Source organism: Falco rusticolus, chromosome 6 (assembly GCF_015220075.1).
Source record: "Falco rusticolus isolate bFalRus1 chromosome 6, bFalRus1.pri, whole genome shotgun sequence".
Taxonomy (NCBI): Eukaryota; Metazoa; Chordata; class Aves; order Falconiformes; family Falconidae; genus Falco; species Falco rusticolus.
Window position 1 is genome coordinate 45,785,608 of NC_051192.1, and position 27,349 is coordinate 45,812,956.

The 27,349-nt window shown below is 42.6% G+C and overlaps 1 protein-coding gene across 1 annotated transcript in view; it reads right to left on the reverse strand.

The window, feature by feature from the left end:
• Positions 1 to 27,349, reverse strand: part of PPP1R14C (protein phosphatase 1 regulatory inhibitor subunit 14C) — a 56,505-nt gene that overhangs the window by 13,671 nt on the left and 15,485 nt on the right. The window lies entirely within an intron of this gene.

Here is a 27,349-nt window from a genome sequence, read left to right on the forward strand (position 1 = left end):
AGGCCAAGGCCCTGTGTGGCAGGAGGAGGTGACAGCTCTTAAGCAACCCTTCCCTCACAGCTGAGTTGTGTTACTAACCCATGCCCAGCGGCACAAGTCATGCAGTTCTCACAGTACTGGGCAAGAGGATGAAGAAGAGGTCAGGGGAGAGGAAGCAGATAAAAGCTGCAGCAAGCCACAAAATTGCTTTGAGCACATTCCTGACTGGACTGCTTATTTTGTTACACTACGGAATATCTCCCTTGCTTAAAGTTGGCTTACAAGGATGACATACATGTCCCATCAGAGGAGCTCAGATTTCCAGTGCCTGCAGTGAAGCATGAACTTTAAGGTACAGAATATTTTAGAGGATTTAAAACTCCTCACCATACACTTCTCCCTTTGCATCACCAGCACAGACATGTTCCCTGAGTCAGAGCAGAAGTCCACACATTTTGAAGGAACCCTGAGCTCTGGATTCCCAATAAGAATTCATCATTCACAGATATCACTGTTTATTGCACTTGCAATTAAGCAAAAAAATATACTGCTGGTCATTTTTTGCATTTTCTCATTATAAAAGGCACTTCAAAATGGTAAAGCAGCACCTCACTGCACACACAAAACACTGGTCTCAGCCTTTCCTCCATGCCAAGTGCCACCCTCACAGTGGTCTCAGTGCCACCGACACACGGCTTCGCTGCTGCCCCTGCCCCATTCAAGCCAATGGATGGGCATGCGAGTCTGCCCTCCTCCATAAGTACACTGTCATCAATTGGCTCACTGGCACTGCATCACCGTGGCACCTCCTGAATGAAATCAGGGACCCAAAAGCCTCCAATGGAGAGGGTGGATTTGAAAGTCAGGATGAACCAATAAGACCGCTGTCTCCAAGCAGCTGCTGTCTTGTACGCCACCACTTCTCAAAATTCTTTAAAGAAGAATTTTGATTAAAATGTGGTGGTTCCAGCGATTCGCAGAAGTTTCAACAATTGTGAAAATTTAACAGCTCCAGTAGCAACTGCCACAGGTAACAACAAAATTACTCTTCCACTCAATAAAAAAAGAGACCAAACATTAGCAAGAAAGATAACAAATTAGCTCAAGTTAATCTAACAGAAGTACCAAAGTGCCAAACAACTAGCTCTATCAGAGTCTCCAGCTAAAATGCCAACTGCTCAACATTTATTTGGGTGTAAGGAAGGAGGACAGAAGCAGGATGATTAACTTCCCCATTTCCCATCTCTGAAGGAAAGCATGCGGGAACACGATAGCACAGCCATGCAGGCTGTGTGACCTGATGAATAAAAACGCACAAAGCACATCCTTTTCCCAATTAGCAGGTTCACTCTTTTTCAGCATGCATTTTAGTTAGAAAGGAAGTGTGGGCATTTGCTGAGATGAATCATAAAAATACTAGTTGCTGTAACAATCTGGCACTAAGGGATTTCCTAACCTAATGCTATAGATTCATTAGCAATTTAAACAAGTGGAAGAGAGAGAAAAGAAGTCTTCCACAGACTATAAAGATATTCAGTAAAAGCCATTAGAATTGAAAAGGATAAAGATTAATCCATAACAGTGGTACATTTACTTAGCAGCTTACTATTCCAACTCTACACTAATTTGCATATCACACTAAGAACCAGAAATTCCCCAAATAGACAATAAACCTCCTGAACATTTTATCTAAGCAGATCATCATAAATACTGTTAAGATAGGGTGCCTGGAGTTACCATTAATACTGTAAAATTATCAAAATACACATCTATGGACCTGCATAAATGCCGACCTGTCTGCACTCAGAAGTGCAGTTCAGCGCAGTGAGTATTTTGTCAGATACACATTTTGAACTCTTGCCTGTCAGAGTGGCATTCTGCCAAACTGAAATGACGTTGAAAGGTGACAGTGAGAGGGAATTCCGTAGAAGGTATATAATGTTTTTTTGTGGTCACACTTCAGAGCACTCCTGAAAGGTTAGCTTTACTCTGACTGGTACCAGTCAGTCATGTGGGAGAAATCCTTGCTTCTGTCTGTCTTCACTCTTCTCTTCTTTAAATCAGCTTTCTCCTACATCTTCAAGGTTCACACTGCCATCAGTCCAGAGGGCAACTGTACCAGTAATTCACTGATGCTTTGGTATAAGAGGGAACACAGCTCCTCTACATCAAGGAGTGCCATAACAAAATAAATCAAGAATAGTTCAGAAGCGAGAGACTATAGTTGTGTCTGACATACTAGCATCCAATTAAGTTACATTCTCTCTAAAAGAGCATGAGTATCTTTCATCACTTCACAGCAGATTTGAACTCTGATACGCAACACAAATGGAGGGGGGAAGCCCAAAAATGTAACTCTTGCTTTTATTTTTGACTGAACGAACAAACATAACCAAAGCGTTTTTCGCCCCCAACTGAACTACTGTGCCCGCACGATCTCAAGAATTTTATGTTAGGCATGAAAAACATGTGCTTCGGTCAGGAGCCTGACCGCTCCCCAACAGCTGTAGTGACAGAAGGAAGGACAAAAGAGTCATGTGTTCTTTTTGCCTGATTTTATTGGCAAGAAGTATGGTTGATTCTACTACAATTAAGCTGCTAGATGCAGATTAGGCTGGGGCAAGCCGAGCCTGAAAGGGACTGTGTATAGCCGAAGGGTGGTATTTTAAGAGTCTTGTTAGTGCCACGAGGCTGTGCAAGAAAAACAAAGCACTGCCATGTTCTGCTCCAGTGAGAGGGAAACAAGGTGTTGCAAATACCAGATGATGGGGTGGGGAAAGAAACCACAAGAAACATGCTGACAGGGAGCATCCCCCAGAAATACTAAAACAAAAAATGAATGGGGGTTGCAGGTGCAAACACCCAGTAACTGAAACAGTTGGAGGCGGGAAGCATGGTATTCAAAAGTCAAAAAACATCAAATTCGCTTCTGTGCTATTTAGTGCAACTTAAATTCAACCTTGCATTGGAAGACTGCCCCATGGTTATTTAGGTTGCATGACTTCTTTGCAGGCTACTGGCAAAACACCTTGGGGCACAGACATGCATTAAGTAATAAATAGCTGTAGCAGTTTAAGACATTACAACCACTCCAACTGTTTGTGATGTAGCCTCTGGCAGAGGTGATTGCAGCCCCAACAGTGAGTAGAATAGAAACAAGTGAGTATCCCTTAGTGAGTCCAGCGAAAAGGTCTGTCAGCCTCTGAAACCACCTCCCACAGCAGCTTAAGTCAAGAGCTGGAGTTTGCAAAGGCGGCTGAAGAACACTTGCACACTCTAGTATGCTGACCCTGAGGACAGCACAAGCAGGTCTGACATCGTTACAAGTATTTACTAATTAAACATTTATCTGAGGCTTTAAATTTTAAAGGGCAATAGTTGCCCTGGGTGTAACTTCCCACTATAAACCCAGCTCTCAAATTAGCCTGCTATCCCTCATCCTCACTGTCCATTCATTGTGCATCATCTCATTCATAGTGCTGGGAAATAATGAAATAGGTTTGTTTGGGTTTTACTTTAATTTTAAGTTTGGGAGAGAAAGGAAAAGTTAAGCGCAGCAAGGAAAGTTAAAGCCATCATTTGTATAATGAGTTTGGAAGCAACCTGAAAGGACAGCAAGAGAAAGATGAAGGAAAAGGAGGCAAAGAAGAACATACGATTCAGATGTATGAAAGTTTCAGACCATATGAGAGAAATCTCTGATTCAAAGTCCTGAAAGATGGCCAGAGTAAGTGATCAAAACCAAACTAGAAAACAGGACCAGTTCCTCTGGAAGTATCCACTTAATATATGAAAAGTTTTTTGGTTGGGGTTTTTGGTGTTTGTTTGTTTGTTTTTAAGAGAGACATTTGCTGGATATCCAATACAGTTAGCTCTGGAAAACTTAATCGGCAGACATGGGTGGCACTGCCCCAGTGCAAGACAATAGAATGTCTTAGAAAGTCACAGGATGATAAAAGTGCCAAAAGTTAGCAGGAGTAGAAGTCATTGGTTGCATATGTAACCTGGTGGGCTTACAAATGAAGTACATTTAGTACAGGAAAAAGAATACCATCAAAGAGTCATTTGTATGAAACAAAGGAAAAATCCATGTGTTCCACATTTCAAAGCATTCTGTTGTTTTCGGGAACTTACAGGTCAAGCCAAAAGTAGCTAAAAATGAGACTAAGAAGAATAGTTTAAGTGATCAAAGATTATGAATTCAGAATCAAATAAAGCTCTCTCTGACTTAAAGCTAATCCTAATTAAGTCAAGACTCAAAATACAACAGCTAAAATATAGCTCCTTGCAACACAAAAAAGCTGCTAGTGCCTATTTATTGGCATGAGAAACAGAAGGTTAGAAAAGGATGTTAAAGACAGCAAGAAGAGACTCACAAGTGCCAGGGTTGGGGACACTTACAGTAGGAACAAGTATCCTCAGTGGTACAACCCAGTTACTAAGTGACAGTATGTTTCCTTCCGTCCTAAAATATTACCAGCAGTAATGCCACAGCAGCCATGATGATCTAATGTTAGCCATCCAAAAAAAAATTAAAATTCCATCATTTCGGTTGGTTCAAGTAAAGTGGATCATGCAACAGCGAATATTAGCTTGCATAGTTGGTGAATCAGTGAACACATTTAGGATGCTGCTCCCAGTGTGGTACAGTCCTTATCATGCAGTTACACACTATATTCTCCCCCATCAGACCCTTATCTCATTAGCAATCAGTCAGTTGAATGTGAAACCTCACAGGCAACACAGAATGGAAGGCCCCACACCCCTGAGCACATGCCATCCAGTCTTAGCTCCAACCAAGAGTTAGAAAAGCCTGTGTTGCACCCAGGCTGTTCCTATGATCCAGAATCTACGATCCTACTGTTTCTGAATAATCATAATTTATCTGTGGTATTGTGGATATTTAACAGAAGACTTCTGTGCTGAGCCTGTCTTCAAGCCTGACCTTCTATGGATCCAGTTAAATACCCAGAAAGGGAGGGAACACTGTGTCCACCTATCAACAGAACAGCTTACACAAGTTGTCCAGCATCTCACAGGAACACCAAGTGCATCTATATTTATGTAACATGGTATGAATGAATCTGGATAAAAGTCAAGGACACAGTGTTTGATCTATAGTCTAGATCTGAGCTACCCTCACCACTGAAGCTAGCAGGGGCCCGTGCCCATAGCCTTGCACACACACCACCAGAGGGAGGTAACACCTTACAAAGACAGCAAGGGCCCCTGAAGTTGCTGGTAGAGCGTGGAAAAGTCTACGGAGACCTAGATTCAATTCTCGGGTCTGGAGAGCAGCAGTCTAAGTTTTGCCCAAAAGCACTCATTTCCCTCTGCTTCTGTTCCTAAAAGCTTAGTCCTTCAGCTTTTACTGTCATAGCCTGCTTCCTGCAAAATCCTACCTCCTCTGCTCCTACTTTTTGGGGTATTGCTTCTACCTTCTTCCTCTATACCCTTTCTCCGCAGCTGAGGGCCAGAGGAAGGACCACTGCAATCAGAGAAAGGATTGTCTCTTGGCTCCCAGGCACTGTGACCAGGGCTCCCTGCCAAGATGAACTGCAAGAGCCCAGCCCTTCCTAGCTCCCTACAGAGAAAGCTCATTCACGTAAAACAATCTGAGCTTATTGCCAAGCTAACAAGCCTGGGCACAAGACAAACACAAGAGGAGGGGAGATGCTTAACTGAACTAAGAACACTTTCATGAACTGGCCACAGGCATCTCCGACACAAAGCAAGTCAGCTCCCTCCTAAATTTCCAAGATCAGACATACTAGAGTTTCAACCGAGCTGTTGAAAGTCCTCATGCAATGCGGAAAACCACCTTTTTTTCTTCCTGATATTAGTCTCAACTTCAGAAATAACTGAACTCTCACCTAAAATCTTTCCAAGTTATTCCAGCTGAGGCAGGCACCTACTATGAATCTCCTCGGCTCAGATTATTTCAATTTGGACAAGTTCAACATTTTAAAAGTGTGTTTTCCAGTTGTTAAATCAAGGGTAACACCAAGAGCAATGCTTATGGTGCTCTATATAGAAGAATATACACCTTGCTGTAAAGCAGAGGGGGAGCTTACCTAGGAATCATCAGTCCCTGGCAATTAAAAGGATGTAACAAAGCTGCGGGGAAAGGTAATTAACCTAGATGAGAAAGATGGACAGACAAACAGATACACACAATGATAGTGTTTACACAGGCAGGTACAGCTGGACCTTAGCTTGCTCAGCCAGCGTGCATAAACCGCATAGTCCAGAAACTATAGCTGCGTTAGTGCAGCTTTCAGACCAAGAGAATAAAGCCTGTTGGCAGAGCATTTGCATTCATTCATAGTTTATTAACACTGCAATCAGATTTCCAGACCAAAGCTTACCCACATCCACCTGGCTCGGAGAAGAAAGAGCTAGCTAGCTAAAGCCTGCCTGCATCTGCCAATTCACCTTATGTTGGTTAGTAGATAAATGGTCCTGAAGCTTATATTAGAAAGAGCACACCTTATTCTAAGGAAATCCCAAAGAGGAGATCTATTGGAGCTTCATGTCTGAATCCAGTGAACAGGCAACATTCTCAAGCTCCCAGGTCTAAAGCATAACCTAATAGCATCCCAGAACCATGCCAGTATGCAACTTCAGTGTGTGTTGCCCCTAACCAGAGACACACTATGAGAAAAAACACAGGATTACATGTTAAAAAGAACACTGCCATGCTCCTTGGGCAATTGGAAGAGCATGCCCATCCCACCACCTAGCCAAAATTCACTGATACAGCATGGTTAGGAATTCTTCCTTCTCCTTCCATCCCATATCCCAGCTGAGCAAACACACCCTTCTAACACATTCACTTCAAAATACAGATTTACAGAAATAACCTTATTCAAATTAAGTCAGTAAAGTCTGGAAGGACAACACTGACTAGGTGGAGGGTATAACAATGACTAGATCCCTTTGTATTTTCCAGACTAGTACTTTCTGTATAAGATATCCCTTTAATTTATCAGCATATCCATACACATCACTAAGCAGCTGATCAACAAGTGACTCATGAAAGCATGAGTCCTGTGACCTGAAGCTTCAAAGAGCAGAGAGCTCGCTCTTGACCCCCAATGAGCAAGGAAAAAACAAAAAGAAAAGAGATGACTGAAGCTTGTTCTTTAGCTTCAGATCAACAGCTCATTCATTATTTCTGGTGAAGAACTACACAGCTTTCACAGTATTGTCAACTGCAAATATTTGAAAAAAGTATATAGGGCTGCAAATCTCTACTGTCACAAGGTGATGGTAACCTGTTGGTCTAACACACTCATCTAGATGAACAAACTAGAGTATGCTCTCCAGTAGACAGCAAAATGGAGTCAAAGGGAAAGTGAGACTAGGGGTGAGAAGGGCTTTTACTCATATTTCATATAAACCATTTGCAAGCATTTTGGTGAAAAATACAGGTCTTTTTTAGAGGCTTGATAAGATGTCTTAAAGTTAACCTTAGTTAAAAAAAACATTAGCCCATGGTGCATCTGAAGCAAATGGTTTCCCTGGCCAAAACACAAAAACCAGACAGAGGAGAGGGATCCTGTGAGAATGCCTTCTTAATGGCTGGGACTTCTACGAGTTTTGAATATTCAGGATCACTTGTTTTTTCTGATGAATATGAAAAGGGGCAAAGTTAGCCAGAGACACACAGCTCAACTGTAAGGGCAGCCTTTAAGTAGCTTGGCCTCCTCCATACCCACTACCATCACCATTATCGTTTTCTGTTATACAGGTGGCAGACCAGTTTGAGCAATATGTCCCTTACAAGGCAAGGGAGGGATGCAAAGTTTGGATTTAATCAGCCTCCACAATGACACATTTAGAGATTTTTAAAATGTAAAGTGATTAGTCAAACAACAGAGTCATGCTCCCTCTGTGAGTTACATTACCTGACAACATAACTTGTCAACCAGTACTCTTGCAAGCTGCCTGGAAAGCATAAATCATGAGGATCACAGGTTTGGGGATTTGGTTTTAGGTGGTGGGAGGAAGGGATTCAAGGCAGAATAATGTCAGGCAGGACAATCCCTGTATAAGGATATCATCTCAAGCAAACTGGAACACTAATCTTGTACATTAGTGTTACCTATCAATAGCCAAGAACAGTTCAAACTTCCTTACTTAGAAACAACTATAAAGAAAAAGCACAGTGTAAAACAAATTTAAAACCACTTCTGGGAATCTCTTAAGTATAAGGGCATCTTAATGTCCACATATGTGCCAGGAGTTTGGCACAGCTCCAGCTTCAGAATTCAAATGGAAATTAAAATATACTAACAGGACAATGACAATACAGCACACACAAAACACTTAAAATTCTAGTTATGAACCTCATTAAAGCAATTGACAACAAGTTATATTTTCAATAAGCAGGGGAGGAGCACCCACTCAAGCCAAGTTCTTCCATCTCATTACCCAAGCTGGCTCTTTCTCTTCCCTCAGTAAAACCATTGTTGTTTGTTTCAAGCTGGCATTGCCACAGATCAGCCTCTCCTCTTGGCTCTCAAGCAACTGTAGAGCAGATGAAATGGACAGATGCTATTCCAACTACAAGTTCCATTCAAAGAGTTAGTGCCCCTAAAGCAGCAAAGGCAGGCCAAATTTTATTATAAAATAGTGTGCAAGTACACCAAAATAGCAACAGCACAATCCCAGCACTTTGGTGATACAGAAAGAAGCAACTCTGTTGTGCCCTTACTTCAGTTGGGGGGCCTCCGTCAGCATGGAGTGATCAGGGTTATGGGGAGAGATGAGAACATCACCCCTCAATGCAGTTCCTCTGAAAGCTCCCTTTATGGGCAAGCCTTTGTGAAAGAGGATAGGGAAAGGACCTCCACCTCCAGAGCACGGGTCCCCACCCAGCTTCCCTGAATATCTTCACCCTCCCGAGGAAGCAAGCCTGTCTGCATTGACACTCAAGACAGAGGCAGCTGCTGTCTTTGCAGATGCCACTGCAGTTTTACCTTTCCTTCAGTCAGAAGGCAAGAGGGCAGAAAGATGATGGCAACACATCATAGTTTCCTCTGGACAAACTCCTTACAGCTACAGGCTGCCCAAATGCTGTTTAAGTCAGCTGCTTAGGTCCTGCACCAGAACAGGGTTAACATGGATGATGCTTTACCCTGTTTAAGGGGTGCGGGAAAAGTAAGACAGCCAGCTGTGTCAAAAGTCAGCTGGAAGAAGGGAAAGGAAGGTTAAGTCAAAGCACAGTGAAACAGGTACAGATACTGCCAAACCATTCACTGAAGTTACTCAGGGAAGGGGAGCCAAGGCTTATTTCAGAGGACAACAATATATATAGGCTATGTAACTACAGGTTTTTGGAATTAGAGCAACAGAAAATCTGGAATGCTTTCTTAACAGTGTTCTTCTGCACTGCAGACAGATACTACATCTAGATACAATATTATAGCATATATATATATAGTATATGCAGCATCAGATACTTCATTTAGATACACATCTAAACCACCATAGTGCCACATGATTACACCAACACAAGGTTTCAAATAAAACACAGTACCACTTAGCTTACAACAAAAGAGAAAGTAGTTGCAAAAATATTGACATGCATACTTTAAGCTAGCACTTTATAATGTTAGTAGCTTGCAGTAGACAGAGTATCAGAATTTCCATGTGCTGTTTCAATGTAGATTCTGGCCTACCTACACTCAAGAGGGATGGTAATGGGATTGTCAGGTGGAGGCCTGGGGCTCTCTTTAATCAGTAAAGGCTGATCAGCCATTAAAATTCACTGTATACTTCCACAGTGTGACCACTACTGTTAAGAGATGCCTCTGTGTTTATATAGACCAGGGGTCCTCAAACTTTTTAAACAGGGGGCCGGCGCATGGATAAAGTGGCAGGAGGTCATCTGCGGCTGCTTGGTTTCCCCCCCAACGAGGGGGGGGCAGGGGGGGTTCTGTAAATACCGGGGGCTGGATTGAGGACCCTGGGGGTCCGTATCCGGCCCGCGGGCCGTAGTTTGAGGACCCCTGATATAGACCATATGAGAATGCAATGGTGACCTCAGTCAGATGCTCTAAAACTCTCTGCAGAAGAGGAAACCTTGGTCCTCTCCACAGTTCTCTGCTCTGCTTGCTAGCAGGGCCACAAAGCTGCTATTGAAAGAATAACGTATTAGGAGAGCTAAACTGAAGTTTTATTGCACTTCAAACTCTGCCAACTCAGTTGAGACTGGGCTTGTCTAGCAGACACACTGCCTACTGTTGGTCACCAACACACCCATCAGGTTTTCTTGGCTGGAAGGAAGACTTTCTGTGCACTTTCAGAAGGCCATGCCTTTTTACTTAGACACCCTTAGAGCCAGCACGGGCTGACTGCCACGTTTCACTGGCTGCATTGTCCCCTTAGCAGCAGGGAGGTAACTCTTTACGTGTGGATGCAGCCTTCAACTCCATGAACAGCACTGGAGGCTTGTGCAGACACCTTGGCCAATAAATATAACAGATCCTTTTACTTTTCTTCTCTCTACTTCTGCTCAAGTATTTTTTTCCTCTCAGCTTTTTTTTTTTTTTAATGTAATTATATGAGTGCTAAGGAAGTAATTTGCAAAGAATCAACAGGAGTAACTTTTCCTCTAATTGGCTACTAAATGGGCTTTCATAAAAGTAAAAAAAAATGTATACACACACTACTTAGGTTTTGGGGGCTATTTTTTTTTTAGCAAATTAATTTCTTGGTATTCTATGTATTAACAAGTTTTCAAAACTGTCTATAATGTAGGTGACTGAAAATATTTATCCTGGGCCCTCAAGTTGCTATTTTTAGTTTGGTATTTATCTGTTGCTTGAATGGGTGACTGAAACACTAGTCAGAGGTCACACACTTGCAGTGCCGACTCTGGTCTGTCCATACACAGTAGTTCTTGTATGAGCAGCTGTTTAGGAAGCACTTGCTCAGATCTCCTGCCATAAAGCATCCAACAGTGAGAAACCAAAATAGGCTCTGACTTGGAACAGAACAGCTTCCAGGAATCTCATGCTGGCCAAAAAGCACAGTTTGGCAAGCCTTGCTTGGTTTGGTTTGTGGCCCCATCATTCATTTAAATAATTCCATTGGTTCATTTGGGAAATGGAAGTTGAGAGTCAGATACAGCTTATTTACTCTTTATTTTACCATATGGGTATTTTATAACTTCAGAAGAATTATGACAGCCCTCAAAAATCAGATAGTTTTAAATGTTACACCTATGCAGCTGCCCAGTACAACAAAACCACGGCCACTTCTCTTGAACAGGCAGAATACCTCTTTGTGCTTTCATCTCCTTGCTGGGAAATCCTTGCCTAGTCTATGAGGAAAAAGTCATCATGATGCCAAGGCAGATGCAGCTCCTAAGGTAGAAAAAGGCATCTTTTCTCAACATTTCTCTACAGACAAAATAGCACAAGCCAGTAAGAAGTGAACAATGAAAGCTCCACTCCTCTATCACTTGACAATTTAATAAATATCTCATCTGCAAAGTTTGTATCAATGGAAGATAGAGCAAACGAGTAAGCGCTGAAAGGTAGAAGTTGAACATAAAGCTCAGACTATATCCTCTGCCATTGGTACGGGCATATCAATTCCTTTCAAAATGGGATTTTTCAATGGAAGCATTCAGTTCTCTTTCTTGCATTCAAGCATTGTCCTCCCATTTAGTTTGTTAACCAGGATTTCTGTCTTGCAGCATCACCCCTTCTTCACACTTGCAAAAGCACCATTTCACTACCTGACATATATCCTCACAGGTCCTATATATCATCTCATCCCATTTGAGTTAACATCTAATTGCCACTAAGTTTTAGCTTGCTCTTTTTTTCCAAAATCCTTTTATTATATCCAAATGTAGCACATTTGAAAGGAATTTGGGCTTTAGCCTTCATTTCAGGATGCCTCCATTTAAAAGCTCTATAAAGTCTAGCAAAGATGTCTTCTCGTTCATTTAGTTTCAAGTATACACATTCACTTTTTCCTGAGTGTCTCTGAAAAACAGGTTGTAAGGAGGCACTATTTTCCACATTAAGAGCACATCCTTGCAACCAAAGCACTGACTGCAAGAAGAGTTCATTGCAAAGTCGTCCAAAGCACCACTAAAAGAAAAGCTTCCAGCAAACCCTTTTGAGTCCCAACTTCTCCTGCATTCTTCTAGCTATTTCATTATGAAGGCCCCTTCATCCCTATGGGCATGTTTGCCTATCCCAAGAGAAGCAAACCTACACCAGTCACTGCCAAGGAATTGCACTCTAAACAGCCAGCCAACCTTATAAATGGTGTTGCCATCTTGAAAATGCAAACTGAGCAAGTATCATTTGACAGAGTCTGCAGATGATCTGCAACAACTGTTTTAAGAACAGCTACCAGCCTAATTGCCTTCCAAGGTAGTCTTCAGCATCAAGACCTCCCATTCCAGCTCCCAGGATCCTTAAACAGTGCACTTTTTCAACTGAATTCTCACTTTACTGTGGTCAGCCTAAAATTTGTTCTCCCTCCTGCTTCAACATCACTATTTATCTTTAAGCAGATATCAAATATATGTTAAAATATTTCTATTTTTCAGAGACACAAACATGCAAAGTCAGGACTTGTCAGTGTTCTCTAATCATCTGCATTGTTGGAAACAGTCACAGGATGAAGACAAATGTGTATTTCTCTTCCCAGAGGCATTCCAAAAGAATTAAGAGTTATGGATGATATGGATTTTTTTTTTTAAAGGAATAAAAGCTTTGTGGTTCCATAACCATAGCCTGAAGAGTCATTTAAGGCATACTGAAGGAAGAAAGTATAACAAAAAGCAAGATATTTGATGTTTTGGTTTGGTATAAAAGTAAAAAATCCAAAGTCGTTCTGAAGCGCCTAATTTCCTCACAGATTTACTTTTTAAATGCTACAGAGCCCATGATCTTCCAGGACATGTTATTTTGCTGGCAGCAAACATGTGGCAGACCTTTTCATTGGATAATGAAAACTTGTGGTGGGCTACATGATCGTGACAGTGTTGGCAAGCCCAGAACAGAATAAGGGCAAAGTGCTGAGGTGTCCCTCTGCTCCTCAGATACATAAACAGGCAATACTTTCCAGCACAACCGTAAAAATTCCAGATGCTTATGCAACAGCTGCTAGCCCTCACAAATCACCGTAGCTGAAAGATGATGCATGCACACATAGCAAGTCCAGGACTGAGGGCCCTTAAATGAGGTAAATTTACAGACTGGCAATATCAAGAACAGAGAAATTGCAATTGGGCTGAACTGAAAGGAAAAAAACCCCAAAGATGTACACTAATTTTTTTATTTCCCCACTTCTTAGCAGCATAACTCCCAATATACTTGTTAAAGAAAACAACTGCTTAAACTGTTTCCTATGACTGAAATACAGCTCTGGGAGAGGACTATTTTTTTAAAATCCGTACCAAGCCTAGCACTTCATTACTGGGCTGGAGCCCTGGCGGAAAGGCTGTAATTCTCACATTTTCAAGTTAAGAATAGTCTATCACTCTTTTGTTAAGTACGTTAATTAATACAGTAGGGGGAAAAAAAAAAAAAAGGCAGGGAGGCAAAGAAGATTTTAAGAGGAGTGTAATTTTCTCAAGTATCCCTTAAATACTGGAAGGCACCACCTTCAATTATGAGGTATAACAAAGCTCCCCAGAAAGTAGAGAACTCACATGCATACTCAAGATCTCATTTCTTAAATAAGCTTCTTGATTCTGTAGTACAGAACACACCAGGACTACCTGAGATCCAAAGTACTTTAATGTAAATCAGAGATCCTCTGCAACTTCTGGAAGTCCGGAACAGAGCGATGCTTCTGGTTAGCACTGAGTTTCCAGAGGCCGAAACAAGGCAGTGTGTAGTTAGCCGCAGACAAAGTCCCTGCTAATGCAGCTTTTCAGACAGAACCCAAATGAGTACAGCAGTCTTTCAGTTTTCTCCTGAAGTTACTTACCTAGTATGCAAAGCATTTCCAGCAACTTAGGTATATTAAAAATACAGCCAAACAGTAGCTTCATTCAGGTTGATGTTATACTAAATTGCAACAGTATTTCATGTTACACCATCCAACAGCATACTATATACATAGTGTACACATATATATACACTAACCCTTCAGAAGCATGTTAATAGACCACAAATATGCACCTACATACACATACATATGAACAATTACCTGTTGTTACAGAAAGTTACCAGAAGAAAAATAATCTTGTACACAGATTTCTGCAATGAAAGTATAGGTAGCAGGGCCTTGAAAGAAGCATGGCCTGCCATAGCACTGCAGAGCATATTAACGTGCCATCTGTTCATCATAACAAGCTCAACAGGATTCAGCTTCTAGCTGCAGAGATGCTACCTACAGCACATCCCTTGATCAAGCAGACAGTTGTTGGATATTGCCAAAGTCTTGCCACATCCCTTTCAGAGAACATGTTATATGACTCTGCCACCTGCACAGTCTGGATTTAAAAACTGCTTTCCCAGGGGGCTGTGCCTTTGAGCAGAATTAGTCACACTAACAAGCAGCCCACAGTCTGGTTCCTCCAGCTAGAGATACGCAGACATAACCATTGCTATTTGCTTAAAGCTCTCAGCTTCTGCTCTCACCTTGGAGAAAGACTCATTGTATTTCCAGGAACATTAACACTGAAGAACATGAAATCTGTCCTCAGAAGAGATAGTGGCTCTTGAAAAAGAGACAAGAAAGTTTCTCTCTAGCCCTTTGTAAGCAAGATGACCACTCTTTCAGTTACTCCCCCCTCCCCTTGCTATGTTTCTCCCTTCAAACAGAGAAATTATGAAACAGCTGTTGCTTTTGCCAGCTTTGTGAGAGGCAAAGAGCAGCAGTCAGAAGTAGCAGCAGGGGAACAAGACTGTAATATACTCCGTGTCCCATCTGTTGAGAATGGGTAACAGAAGACAGAGGGCAAGGAAACAAACAGGGACTCCAACGTACAGTCAAACAGCTCCTTTCTCATCACCTATCTTACGTTCTTTGGCTCAATATCCAGCACCCACAGCAAAAGAAAGGACAAAACACTTCAAGTTCAATGTACAACATCAATCAATTTAGTATCTTGATAGTGTTCACAAGCAAGTTGTTTAATTAATACACTGTGTAGCCAGTATTTTGGCTTAGCTGTTACTCTGCCATGTGGCAAACTAGACAAAGCAGATGGTCAATAAGCTCTGTTAAACTGTCAGGGCCAGCTATTATGAAGAGACACAAAACAGCTCTCTGCCAGTTCCAAAATTTTTTAGCTAAGTCTCAGCAACCTCAGTGCAGTTCCTCCTCTTAGAAAAGCCAGCATCAAAAGAATCAAGTTTTTAAGCTAATAACTTTCCCAAGGCTCCAATCCTGAAGTTTAGAGCATGCCAGGCCCCGTGCTAAAAGATGCTCAAGTTCATTAAAAGGTGCAAAAATGTGAGAATAGCCAGTATCATCTGTACTACACTAAGAAACCACTGATTTGTGAAACCAGCTGTTTTGCATCTTCAAAAAATAATAAAAAAATAAGTGTAGCACTTAAGTCAGGAGAGCTAGGATCGAAGTAGAGTATTAACTCCTCAGCCTTTGAACTCTAAGGAGGGAAACCAGCACAGCATAACTCTTACTTAAAAGAATGAATCTGTTAACAAGTCAAATTTCAAAATAATTTCTGCTCTTCACTAAAAAAAAGTTGTTGTCACACTTAAACTCTGAAACAATCTCAGACACTTTACTATCTGGAGGTACGTGTGAGGTACTTTGATCCTCACAACAAAGACAGGTGCTCTGAACAAATAACCAAGCAGAGCTGAAGTCTGGTTCAGCAAACAGCACAAGCTATGCCACATTAGAGGAGAAGGTTCTGGCAGGGCGTAGAGCTACATCTTGTTTCCTTTTGCTAAAATCCACCTCTTGCTGCTACAGTAGCCTCTCTGCTTGTTCACCAAGAGACATTCATGTAGGGCCCTTGATTCTCAGGCATCTCCAGAGACAAGCATTTGTATTCTGACAAAAACACACCTCTGGCTCCCCTAACACCTCCCATGACAGCAGGCTTTCCTTCAAGGCCCTCGGGTGGTATAGTTTAACTTCTGTGCTTCACCCCAGGAAAAGCACACCATGCCGTATTATAGCAGAGCACCATTATTACAGCCCTAATCCCAGCTGCAGAAAACTCTGCCAGAAAAACATGATATACATGCAGCCTTGGGGCTTCACAGAGCACTTCTGAAATGAATCATCGAATAAGGAGACTGGTATTTCTATAGTTGCCAAGCAAGGCACGTTGGAGTTTACCCAAAGATGGGAAGTTATGCTTTCCCAAATAAAAGCAGCTTAACCTCTACACCAGGAGACTAAGAACAACTAACTTGTTATTAGTCTCTAGTACAACTGACCGACATCTTAAAACAGAGCAAACCAAATAATTAATGTGTTTTCTTAGCATAAAGTACAAGTGAAGTTTTATCATATTTTAAGGCAAACTTTGACCACTAAAAGCTCATGCATCTACATCCATAGGCTTCATTCCCACCTACTTAGGGTATCATATTGACTATCACAATACCAGCATGTTTTGTTCCCAGGGCCATAAGGAACCCAGGTGATGCCTATGTGTACTGCTCCCTGGCCATATCGCAGCTAAGCACAAGATGTGCCTTCTGCTTTAGCACTACATCTGGCTACAGTAGCTAAAGTTTGCTTAGGATTTTAATGTTTTGAGCCCAGTTCTCCATAAACCCCCATGAAGAGAGGCTAGAAGCTTAATTGTGCCTTTCAGGCCCCAAAACACATTTCTTTGCAATGTAACATTTAGATTTACAGTAATCTTAAGTCTCCCTTTACTAGAGTCTTGAGAAGGTGTCCAGTGAGCTGATGCCCCTGTCTCTGCAAAATCATGAAAGGCGAGTTCCTGAAGTGTCCCTCTAGAAAGCCACCTCTGTGTTCACAACCAAAATCAGTTAAGCCTTCTGCCACCCAGAATCTTTTCAGGGTCCAAAATAGCCCTAATCTTTAGCATGCTACTTTGGGGCTAGCCACCTCAGATGAGAGCTTTGGACTACCAACAGCTTTTGGATGGATCCTACACCAACTCACTTGGGTGCATTACAGTTCACCATCACCAGACACCTCAGCACCCACATTTTTCAGGCAGTACTCTCTCTCATTTGTGTTTGCAACTAAGCGCTTATCACAGTAGGGCTCTAATCTTAAGTTACTTGGTCTTGAAAAATCTCCTGCCACAGTTGCCAAAGTAGTTTTAATCATAAGTTTGCTGGCATTATTCAGAAGCTGCTAACAAGAGAAATTAAGGAGTCAAGAGACAGATCAACTTTGTTTGTCTAAATTATAACATGATTTGTGTAGTATGGGCTCAAAATTTCTGTATCCTGAACTCAGACAATATTTACAGCAAGGAGACAGACCAGCTCGAGCAAGCACCAGGTGAGGATGTAACAGTATGGATTTCCTCCTTCTGGACAACATTGGCTAGTTTCTAGCCTCTGGCAGACTTTCAAGGAACCATTCAAAGAATTTACCTGGACTCACACTTCAGCTACTTATTCCTGTGTTTCACTTTCCTTCCACTGTCTTACATTTTGGAAACACTTTAAAGATTAACATTCTCCTGTCTTCATCTTCCCTGCTTTCAAACAAACATGTTGATCACATGACAACAAAAATTCATGCACAAGAAGCCACTTAGTATGTAAGCAGTCATACCTAACTGAAGAGCAGCCATCTTTCTGAATGAGACCTTCATCTGATCAAAATCATTTGTGTTGGGCAATATTTTAAAGCAAAGCTACAAAAATTACTTTTTTTTTAACCAAGATCCAGGACTCACAAGTTGGGATTTTTCTCACCTGGCTATGTCTACCATCCATCTACAGTAAACAACAGAAGACGATAAAAGGAGCATCAAGCAATTATAGCTTAGAGGTCTGTCTCACAGCAGATAAATCTTACTAATGGTATCTCTCATATAACTGCATAGAAAACCTGTATGCTCCTGTTACGGGAGTAGCTAAGTTCACTGCTGCTATTTTTGATCCTGAAAGCAACATACAGTGTTATCCTAGTCCAGAAGATGTGGAGCAAATGCCCTTCAGATCCTGGTAAAGTTAGCCAGTGTACCTTGGTAAAGGTTGAGTCAGGAGATGCAACTAAGGACAGACTGTCTTGAAGTCTGGCTGATCATATTACTCACACTGCTTTGCCAAAAGAGACATGTTTCAAATCACAATTAATGTAATTTAGTTTTCCCATCTGCTACACTGTATTTTAAGACTAAACTTTTTACTACCAGATCAAATGAAGCACATCAAAAGTTCTAAAGATGGGCGCTACCAGCTGGCTACTTTGACCACTCAACAGATGTTAATTTCAGTGCCAAAAAACCCAAACAAACCCTAGCCTTCCTCAACATGCCTAAACATGCAACTTGGAGAGATTTTAATTAATTTACTCAATATAGTACAGTAGTCTTTTCTGTAGAAAATTATTTTCTACTTTCAGATACCACTAAAAGACAATCTGAGCATCTTTTCTGCTCCAGTTCTTAAACCTAATTAGGTTTTTCTCATTAGCACACCTTAGTCAAAGAGCTGACTATTTTGCATTCACATTATTCCACCTTTGAAATCAAAGATAAGACTGAAAATGCAGAAGAAGTTTCAAGCAGTTAAACATTACAACTTAAAATAAAATGGTATGTAAATGAAAGCAGTGCTCTTACTGACACAGTGTACTTAGCATACACATTCAAATCCAGAGTCTTTGGGTGGCAGTGAAGTATGTATAAGAAACATATCATTATCCCATAGGGCATAGATAAGGAATTAACTCCAAGGAATCCAAAATAAAGTCCTTCAGTGAAGCTTCTTCTCAGATGACCCAGGCCTGCAAAACACCTGCATATAAACCAAATACCTTCAGCAGCCTATTTCTGTTCTAGGGACATAATGATAGCCATAAGTAATCACACACTTTCTGCAAACAGAAACCCTATCGAGGGCCCTCACAGTCACAGTACAAGACTGATGCCATCAAGAGGAATCTAGAAGTACTCCTGCACATCTTTAAAGAATCAGTTGTGTGCTAGTTTATGCGTAACACAGAAAAACCAGTTCAAAGGAACTCTGAATTCAAAGTATAATACTGGACTAAAAAATCAAGTTAAAAATATAACTGGATACTTTTCTTACAAACATTCAAAGTCTAAGATTTGAGGTCTTCAGAGATCAGCCTGGACACAAACATCTTCATGAGGAAGACTCCTATAATCTTTGCTCTTCCAGATACTCACAGGCCTGTTTGTTTCCACCTACAGATCTTCCCAATGGGAGATATTCCACGAACACCAGAGATGATCATCAAGTTTTCAGACATGAAACTGCATGAACGTGCATGCAGAAGCAGGTGGAAGGAAGGGAGTAAGATCAAAGTCAGGCACACCCTTTCCTTCCCCAAGGAGGGAGGGGGAGAAGGGGGAGAAGAGAGGAAGCTCCATGCTGCCCCTGTCTCATATTTCTCTTGTTTCCCTGCTTTAAAAGATTTCAGTCATCAAAATAGTTTTCAGCACAAACTGCATCTAATGCATCCCAAAAGAGTTTATTTCCAAGGACTTATTGTAGATGGAACAAGTGTTCACCTAGCTCCCAGGGTAACATACAGGACCACTGGGGTCTAGGCAGGTATTTTGAGGTGGGTTGTTTTGTTCTTTTGTTTGCTATTTTGCACTGTGGCACACAAGAACAATGACTCCCTTTGCCAATGAAAAGGCACATCAAAGTAGGTTCAGGGGATGACTAGTAGCCTGAAAATAAGTCTCACATCAAAGTCTAACTTGTTACTAACAGGTAATTTTCTTTCAGACAATGTCCACTTTAAAGTGAACATAGTCTCCCAGAAACAAAACAAAAATATATAAAAAAAATAAAAATGGAACTCTGATCTGCTATGAGTAGCAGATTATGTCTGGTCTGTCAGATACCAACATAGGAGCTACTCAGAAGAGGGTTATGTACCACATTTGTGGCTGGATTCCTTATGTCTGCTCTTAACACAGAGCAGAAACAACAGCATGGCCTCGGGAGCACCAGAGCTAAGGAAGCATGGGTTTCCTGTAATTCATGTTGTGGTTCTCAAGTGCCCAGATAAAGCTCTTCCCGTATTAAGAATATACAGGAAGCTGTAACAACTTACCTGTGTGGATTCATTGCCATCTAATAAAGGACGAAGATCTTCCCTTCAGTGAAGATACTCAGGGTCTCAAGTTTTGTGAAAAAGGCAGCTAGATTATATAGTTATCATCATGCTATGATATCATTATTCCTCTGGCCAATTTCAAGCTATTATTAGAAGAGTTAGCATGGCAGAAGACACATTTTTTTCTACTATACACTTTTAACTTGCCATTTTAGCTTAATAATGGAAACAAATATACTCAGTGCCTTTAAAATACAACTAACCTTTTTCAGTCAGTGGCAGAGTAAACTGGTATTGACCAGAGAAGCAGTTCTGAGCTTGGAAAAAGTGTTTATGCCCATAAAAATAACCTGATGCTGCTCAGCTTTTAAGTACCTTCTAGCACTAGCTCAGCAGAGCTGAGTGGAAGAGGACCTCTTAAAATTGGTAGTGGTACATCAGTGCTCAGGTAGCCCCAAAACCTCTTTCTTGCCCCACAAATTAAAAGCCTGACTTTTAAAGAACTCCCCATGAAGCATCAGCAATTGCATGCAATTGTCTTTGTCCGACCTACACTACCAGATGTCTTTAAAACTCTTTTTAGACATTCTAAAACATGCTAGCATGCCACATTAGCCACAAGCTGCAAGGGATGAACATTTCTTTAATATTTTCTCTTATCAATGAACAAGTAAACAAAACAAGGAAAGAGTATAATCAAAGTGACAGGTGGATTCTGAAAATTACTTCAGGCCACAGCTAATAATAGAAAACCCAGTTTCAAATTAAAAGTTTGGATGAGTAGCCCAACACCCTCAAACACTAAAGAAACACTAGTGCTTTCCCAAGAGCTGGTCAGGGAGAGTGAGCATGCCAAAATACAGGAGCAGCATGAGAATTTTCTCATGTAGTAATTGGCCTGAATCCAACCTCCTGAATAGATTTTTTTTCCTCCAGCTAAGGGGAACGGGGCTGCACACACATACAACCTCCAAAGGCAAACTTTGCTCCAGAAAACCAAGCCAAAGCATTCTCAGCCTAGCTCAGAAGCAGCACTAGCTGGCACAGGGTCATACCAATCAGCACAAGTGGTATCACCAGCTCCTTCCCACCAGCTTTCACTTGGTGCTAGCCCTCTTCATTGTTCAAATTGACAGTGAAAGCAGAGTTTAAAGTTCACCTCACCACCTTCAGGATGACACGGTTAGACATTACACATTCCTCCAGGAACAGCAGCAACCACACTTTCCACCCCTGCACATCCCTGTTTACTGAACATCACTGTCAGGGCAACAGCTTAAGAGGTGTCTGACTCCCTCCTGTGACAGAGGGCTTGGAAAGCTTGGGCCATTTAAGAAGTCTCCATCTGCTGGCTCAAAGACAACAAAAAGGATTGGGGAGGGAGAACTGTTTTCTGAAAATCAAGAAGAGGAAAATGTTGAGATATTTCTAACATCTGGGCTGTGTTTGAGGACCCCATTTTCTCATTATTGCCCAAAGCTACCAAACAGCTACTTTCAATCCTCCTCAAATTCTTCCAAATGCAGATGGTTTGGAAGAAAGAAGATGGAGCAACTCCCTCAAACCCATCTTCACAGCTTGTAGAATGTACATGTAAAGGACACGGTACCCATATTCCTCCCACAGGCAGACAGCTTAGATAACGCACAAAGGGTCCAGTTCTGCACAAAGAGTGCCAAGCACTGGAGTCAGGACACTAATAAATCCTACATTCGCAATAAGCATTGCTACCTTCCGTAACAGGAGTACACAGGATAAAGTCTACTGAATATGGAATGGGTGCAGCAGCCATTACCTAGTAATTTCAGCACAGCACAATATAGGCATCCAGGGAGCATTTTATGACCAGGAAAGAGTCTAACCCAACCTTTTTAACGGGCCTACGGAAGAGCGAGTTAAGAGAAGGTGGTAGAATCCATTGCCACTCACTAAAATCAAATGTACCCAATATTCCTTTGTTTAAAATCCCCACTACCTACAGCTGCAAGCAGGAGATGAGCTGTTCCAAGAGTACTTTTACATGTATTCCACTTTAAAAATGCTGAAGATACTTCATATAATGCCTTTGGCATCTACCACCAAATAAAGACAAGCCAAGTCATAAGACACTTTAACACAAAAATATTTGAAACTAAAATACACAGACTTGCAACACCATTTTCCAATCCAAAGAGATTAAATAATTATGTACTTAATTAGAAAAATTAGGACAGCAATTTCACCTTATTTCTACACAGACCAGAACTCATTTCCTGCTGTGGTTTCAGATGTAGCTCTGGATGACTACTTTATGCAAAGACAGTAAGAAAAGCAGGTGAATTTTCAAGTTCCTCTGTGGTGGTGTTCTTTACAAAGAAAAAATGCAAGTGGAGAAAAAGGAGCTACTTGTTAAAATGTAAGAGAATCCAGGATGTATGTACTCCAACTGGGAATATTCATATGAAGTCCTGAAATACTTCAGATAGAAGCAAAGGCCAAATAACAGCTGCTTGAGCTTCCACTCTACAAGGAAGATTCCAAATACACAGAGGAATAAGTGAGGGTAAGTTAAAATTGCAGTTAAAAATTAGTCATCCCTTGATAAGCACAGCTTGGTGGCTTGTTATATACACATTCAACCCAGCAGTCTGGCTCAGGTGATAGGAGTTGTTCCAAGCACTGGGCCAAAGTTTTACATCAAAGCATCTTCATATTGCCCTAGCAGCCAAGGCAATGGTATCTGTCTTTGACTATTTTTTATTCATAAGAAACTGCTCTGGCCTTCTTTTAACACTTTGTTTTATAGCAAGTCAGCTTTGGCCTTTACTCATGCGTTGGTCCCAACGAGCTCCTACCCACAGAAATAGCCCACCGTGCGCTCAGCACTCCGCTCCCAGCTACCCTGCCCTATTTGGAGCTACAGGCAAAAACCCCACTGCTGCTTACTTGTGGGCTGGTACTCTTCCATCTTTTGATGATTATAGCCCTTTGATTACAGCCCTAAAGCAATTTCAGTCACTTGATGCTTTCCCACAATATCTTCCTCCCTTCCCCCTCAAAACATGCCCCAAGCACAGACAAGTTCCCACAATTCACTGGGAAATAAAGAGCAGCTCAGTTTACTACAGCAAAAAAACGATGGGAATAAGACACCAGCAGTCCTAGCAACAGGCATACGGAACTGAAGTGCCTAGATACACAGTGCTCCATGCTGCTTAACAGTGCACCAGGCCTGGGAGCCCAGGTTAGCCCACCTGCTCTGCATCTGCCTGTGGTTTGCGTGCAAGTCTATCTTGCGCACAGAGGAAACATGCCAATTGAACACTGAAGTCGATCGTACAAGACTGCTACCCAGGGCTTGCAGAAGTTTATGATTCACAAGGAAGTGTGTTCTTGAAAGGAGTGAAAGCTCCATATTTAGGAAACAGAAATTTTAGACAGTGAATGAAGGTAGTCCTGCAATTAAACTAGATGAATGAGTCCAACAACCTTACAGTAGGATCTTACCAGTAAGTACGTGTGTGACATTGGGCAAGTCATAAAGTGATCATTTCCATCTCTGATGTGGAGGAAATACTTAGCTAGCCCTTAGTTCTCAAGCTTTGTTTGTTAACCTTTGATCACTTCAGACTGTGCTTCAGAATTAAAGCAACGTAAATATTTATCTGGGAAACGGGAAGAATAAAATTCTGTAAGAGCCAAATTAAAACTAACCTCAGTTTTGAAAAATCTGTCTTCTAGTTGCTTGACTGTCCTCAATCGCACAGTCTCAATGTCACATTAACAAGCTTCTTCCTTTTTAATTGCCTATAATTTTTCTTGAGATGCATGCTTAATACTGGCAGTTAAATGGGTCATTAGGATTGGAAATATTCATCTCTTTGGATATGAATAGGATGGAGCACGATAAGTTTCTGTTTTCAAAGCTGCCATTAGCCTGCCGATAGTTTTCTTTCAGGCATTATTAACACAGCAGTAGCCAACACTGGCTTACATTGCTGCAAAGAAACTGTTATCCAACAAGTTCAATCCTTTTTCCCTTACCTACAAGAATCTTTGCAGGTCAGGCAGTACTCTGAATGTTATTAAGATAAATCTGGAAAAATCATCAGCTTCTGTACTTCCTTGTGTCATGTGCTACCTGCCACTGCTCTTCCATTACAAAGTGCTAGGAATGGGTTGCATGGCCGATTTTTGGAGGACTGCTGGATCAGAAATAGTACTTGGGCTCTTACCATCTTTCCTCCTTTTAACACCTGCGGCCAGCCCCCAGTTCCCAACAGGACTGCATTCCCTCCAGACAGCATCCATGGGCTCCGGGCTTACCCTGCCCCCTCCTCTCCCTTGCACAGCTATTTCATCCTCAGCACTGAGAGTCTGCAGCAAGCAGAATCTTTCAGCATATCACACTGTTGAGATATGAGGAAATTAAGATAAGAAACATCGTTCCAGAAACTGACATTTAAGTGTGTTTCACAGCTGAACAAAGGTGCTTCAGAAAAGCAGTCTTTACATAAAAACTAAATTAATGGCGTGACGGACACCTCCTCATCAGGGTCCATCTGGCCACTCTGGTTATGATAACACAGCTGGGTCTGCACCGACATCTTCAAACGCTCAGTCTCAGGCACGCACCTTAACACACCGCACAGCCCTGCATTACTGCCTGCTCCAGACCTGGAGCTCTCCCCACAAGGCCAAACTTCCCACATCTGCCTGACAGCCTTAAAAAACACCCGGGACTAAAGGCTTTTATAAGAACGTATCCTAAAGCAAACTCCACTCGCAGGCAAGCCAGTCCCAGAAGCCATACTCACTTGAGTGCTGGGGCCCCAGAGGCCTGGCCGCCCAGGGCTCCCCCACAGCCCAGACCCCATGTCAGCCCCTGCCCCAGTGACACCATAGCAGAGCAGGGCTCCAGCTCCCCACAGCCCTGCCTGGCCATGGCCCTGCTGAGCCAGGCCCACATCCCCGCCTGGCCTCGGTCTGTCCCCAGGGGGATGTCTGGGGCTGAGGGGTAGGACAGGTCCTGGCTGCCAGGCCCTGCCCAGGCAACTTGCATGGCACAGGCACAACTGGGCGACTGGCAGCAGGGCCCATGGCTGCACACGCGCCACAGCCCCTGCGGGCCCTGCACAACACGGCAAGACCACTGCATAAAACAGGCAGCAAAAAGCAAGATCTCTCTCTCACCAAACACCATTTTTGCAGCCAGCAGCAGAGGCATCAGAGCCAGCTGAGCTCAAGCAAGAAGCACCCTGCAGCAAGCACTGGGGAGCCAGCCGCAGGGCCGCTGCTTCTGACCGCAGCTGGTCACAGGCCGTGTTCCCCAGAGCTCAGTACTGGGGCCAGTCCTGTTTAATATCTTTATCCATGATCTGGACAAATGGATCAAGCATACCCTCACTAAGTTTGCAGATGACACAAGCTGGGTGGGAGCGTTGATCTGCTTGAGGGCAGGAGGGCTCTGCAGAGGGACCTGGACAGGCTGGATGGGCCCAGCCAACTGCATGAGGTTCAACAGGGCTCAGTGCCGGGTCCTGCACCTGGGTCACACCAGCCCCACACAGCGCTACAGGCTGGGGCAGAGCGGCTGGAAAGGGCCTGGCGGGAAAGGGCCTGGGGGTGCTGGGTGACAGCCATGAGCATGAGCCAGCAGTGTGCCCAGGTGGCCAAGGCGGCCAACAGCGTCCTGGCTGGTGTCAGAAGCAGTGTGGCCAGCAGGACGAGGGCAGTGATCGCCGCCCTGTACCCGGCACCGGTGAGGCCGCACCTGGAACCCTGTGTTCAGGTGGGGGCCCCTCACTGCAAGGCAGACACTGAGGTGCTGGAGCGTGTCCAGAGACGGGCAACGGAGCTGGGGAAGGGTCTGGAGCACAAGTCTGATGGGGAGCAGCTGAAGGAACTGGGGGTGTTTAAGCCTGGACAAGAGGAGGCTCAGGGGAGACCATATCGCTTTTTACAGCTGCCTGACAGAAGGCTGTAGCAAGGTGGGTGTCAGTCTCTTCTCTCAAGTAACAAGTGACAGGACAAGAAATGGCCTTAAGTTGCACCAGGGGAGGTTTAGATTGGATATTAGGAAAAATTTCTTCACCAAGAGTGTTGCCAAGCATTGGAACAGGCTGCCCAGGGAAGTGGCTGAGTCACCATCACTGGAGGCATTTAAAAGATGTGGCGCTTAGGGACATGGTTTAGTGGTGGACTTGGCAGGGCTAGGTTAATGGTTGGACTCAATGATCTTAAAGCTCTTTTCCAACCTAAAGGATTCTATGATCTTCCTCCTTTTTCAAGGGTGCTCAGATTTTCCTTCCTTTTCTGCCAGCCAGCCTTGTCAGCAGTACCACTGCTCTGCAGCCACATTTCAACCAGAAGTCAGCTTCAGCATCACTGCTCCTCTACACTGTGCGTCACAAGACTTGAAAAGGGAGGGTTCAACAATTAGGAGAGAGGAGAAAAGACGTCATGCTCCTTTTTCCCCAGCTTCCACTCCATGTCTTGTTTCCTACAGCATCTTAAGCAATAAGTCAGAGTAATGCCAAATGGGCATGCCTTGCATATATTAATTCCCCTCCTATAACACACACCCTCTGCTTACTATTATTCTTATTTTTCTTACCCTACAGCAAGCAAAGATTCCTCATCTACAGCAGGAGAGCTGAAAGCCAGCTGCTCTGTGCACAGTTCCTTTGTGAGCCAGTCTTTGCTAACTCAAGGATAGCATCCCTTCTTTTTGCCTTGTCTGTGTATTTTGCCTTTTGGGGCAAGAAATTCCCAGGATAGGTTTTAATGCAGCATTCTTCACACTAATTTGCTAACTGACCACTTGAAAAGCAATTAAAAAAAAAATCTGAAACCTGGATTTCTGCTAAAAGAAACAATCATACAGGATGGAGTCAACATATAAAACAAGCCAATGTGGGAAGATAGCGTCAGACATACTGCTTTTTTGCTTAACACTGCAGCTGTGAAAATGAGAAGGGAAGAAAGCTGTTTTCTCAAGGCATAGCCAGCCAGTCTGCTGCAGTGTTTCAGAATACATCCCTAGTGCTCCTGTTCAGCACGGTGGAAATAATTGCATGTATAGTTCGGGTTTTGCCTCTTTTTTAAGATTTTTTCAACAAGTCAAAAGGATAAGAAAATAGTGGTAGTCTGGAATAACAGCAGATGCCATAAT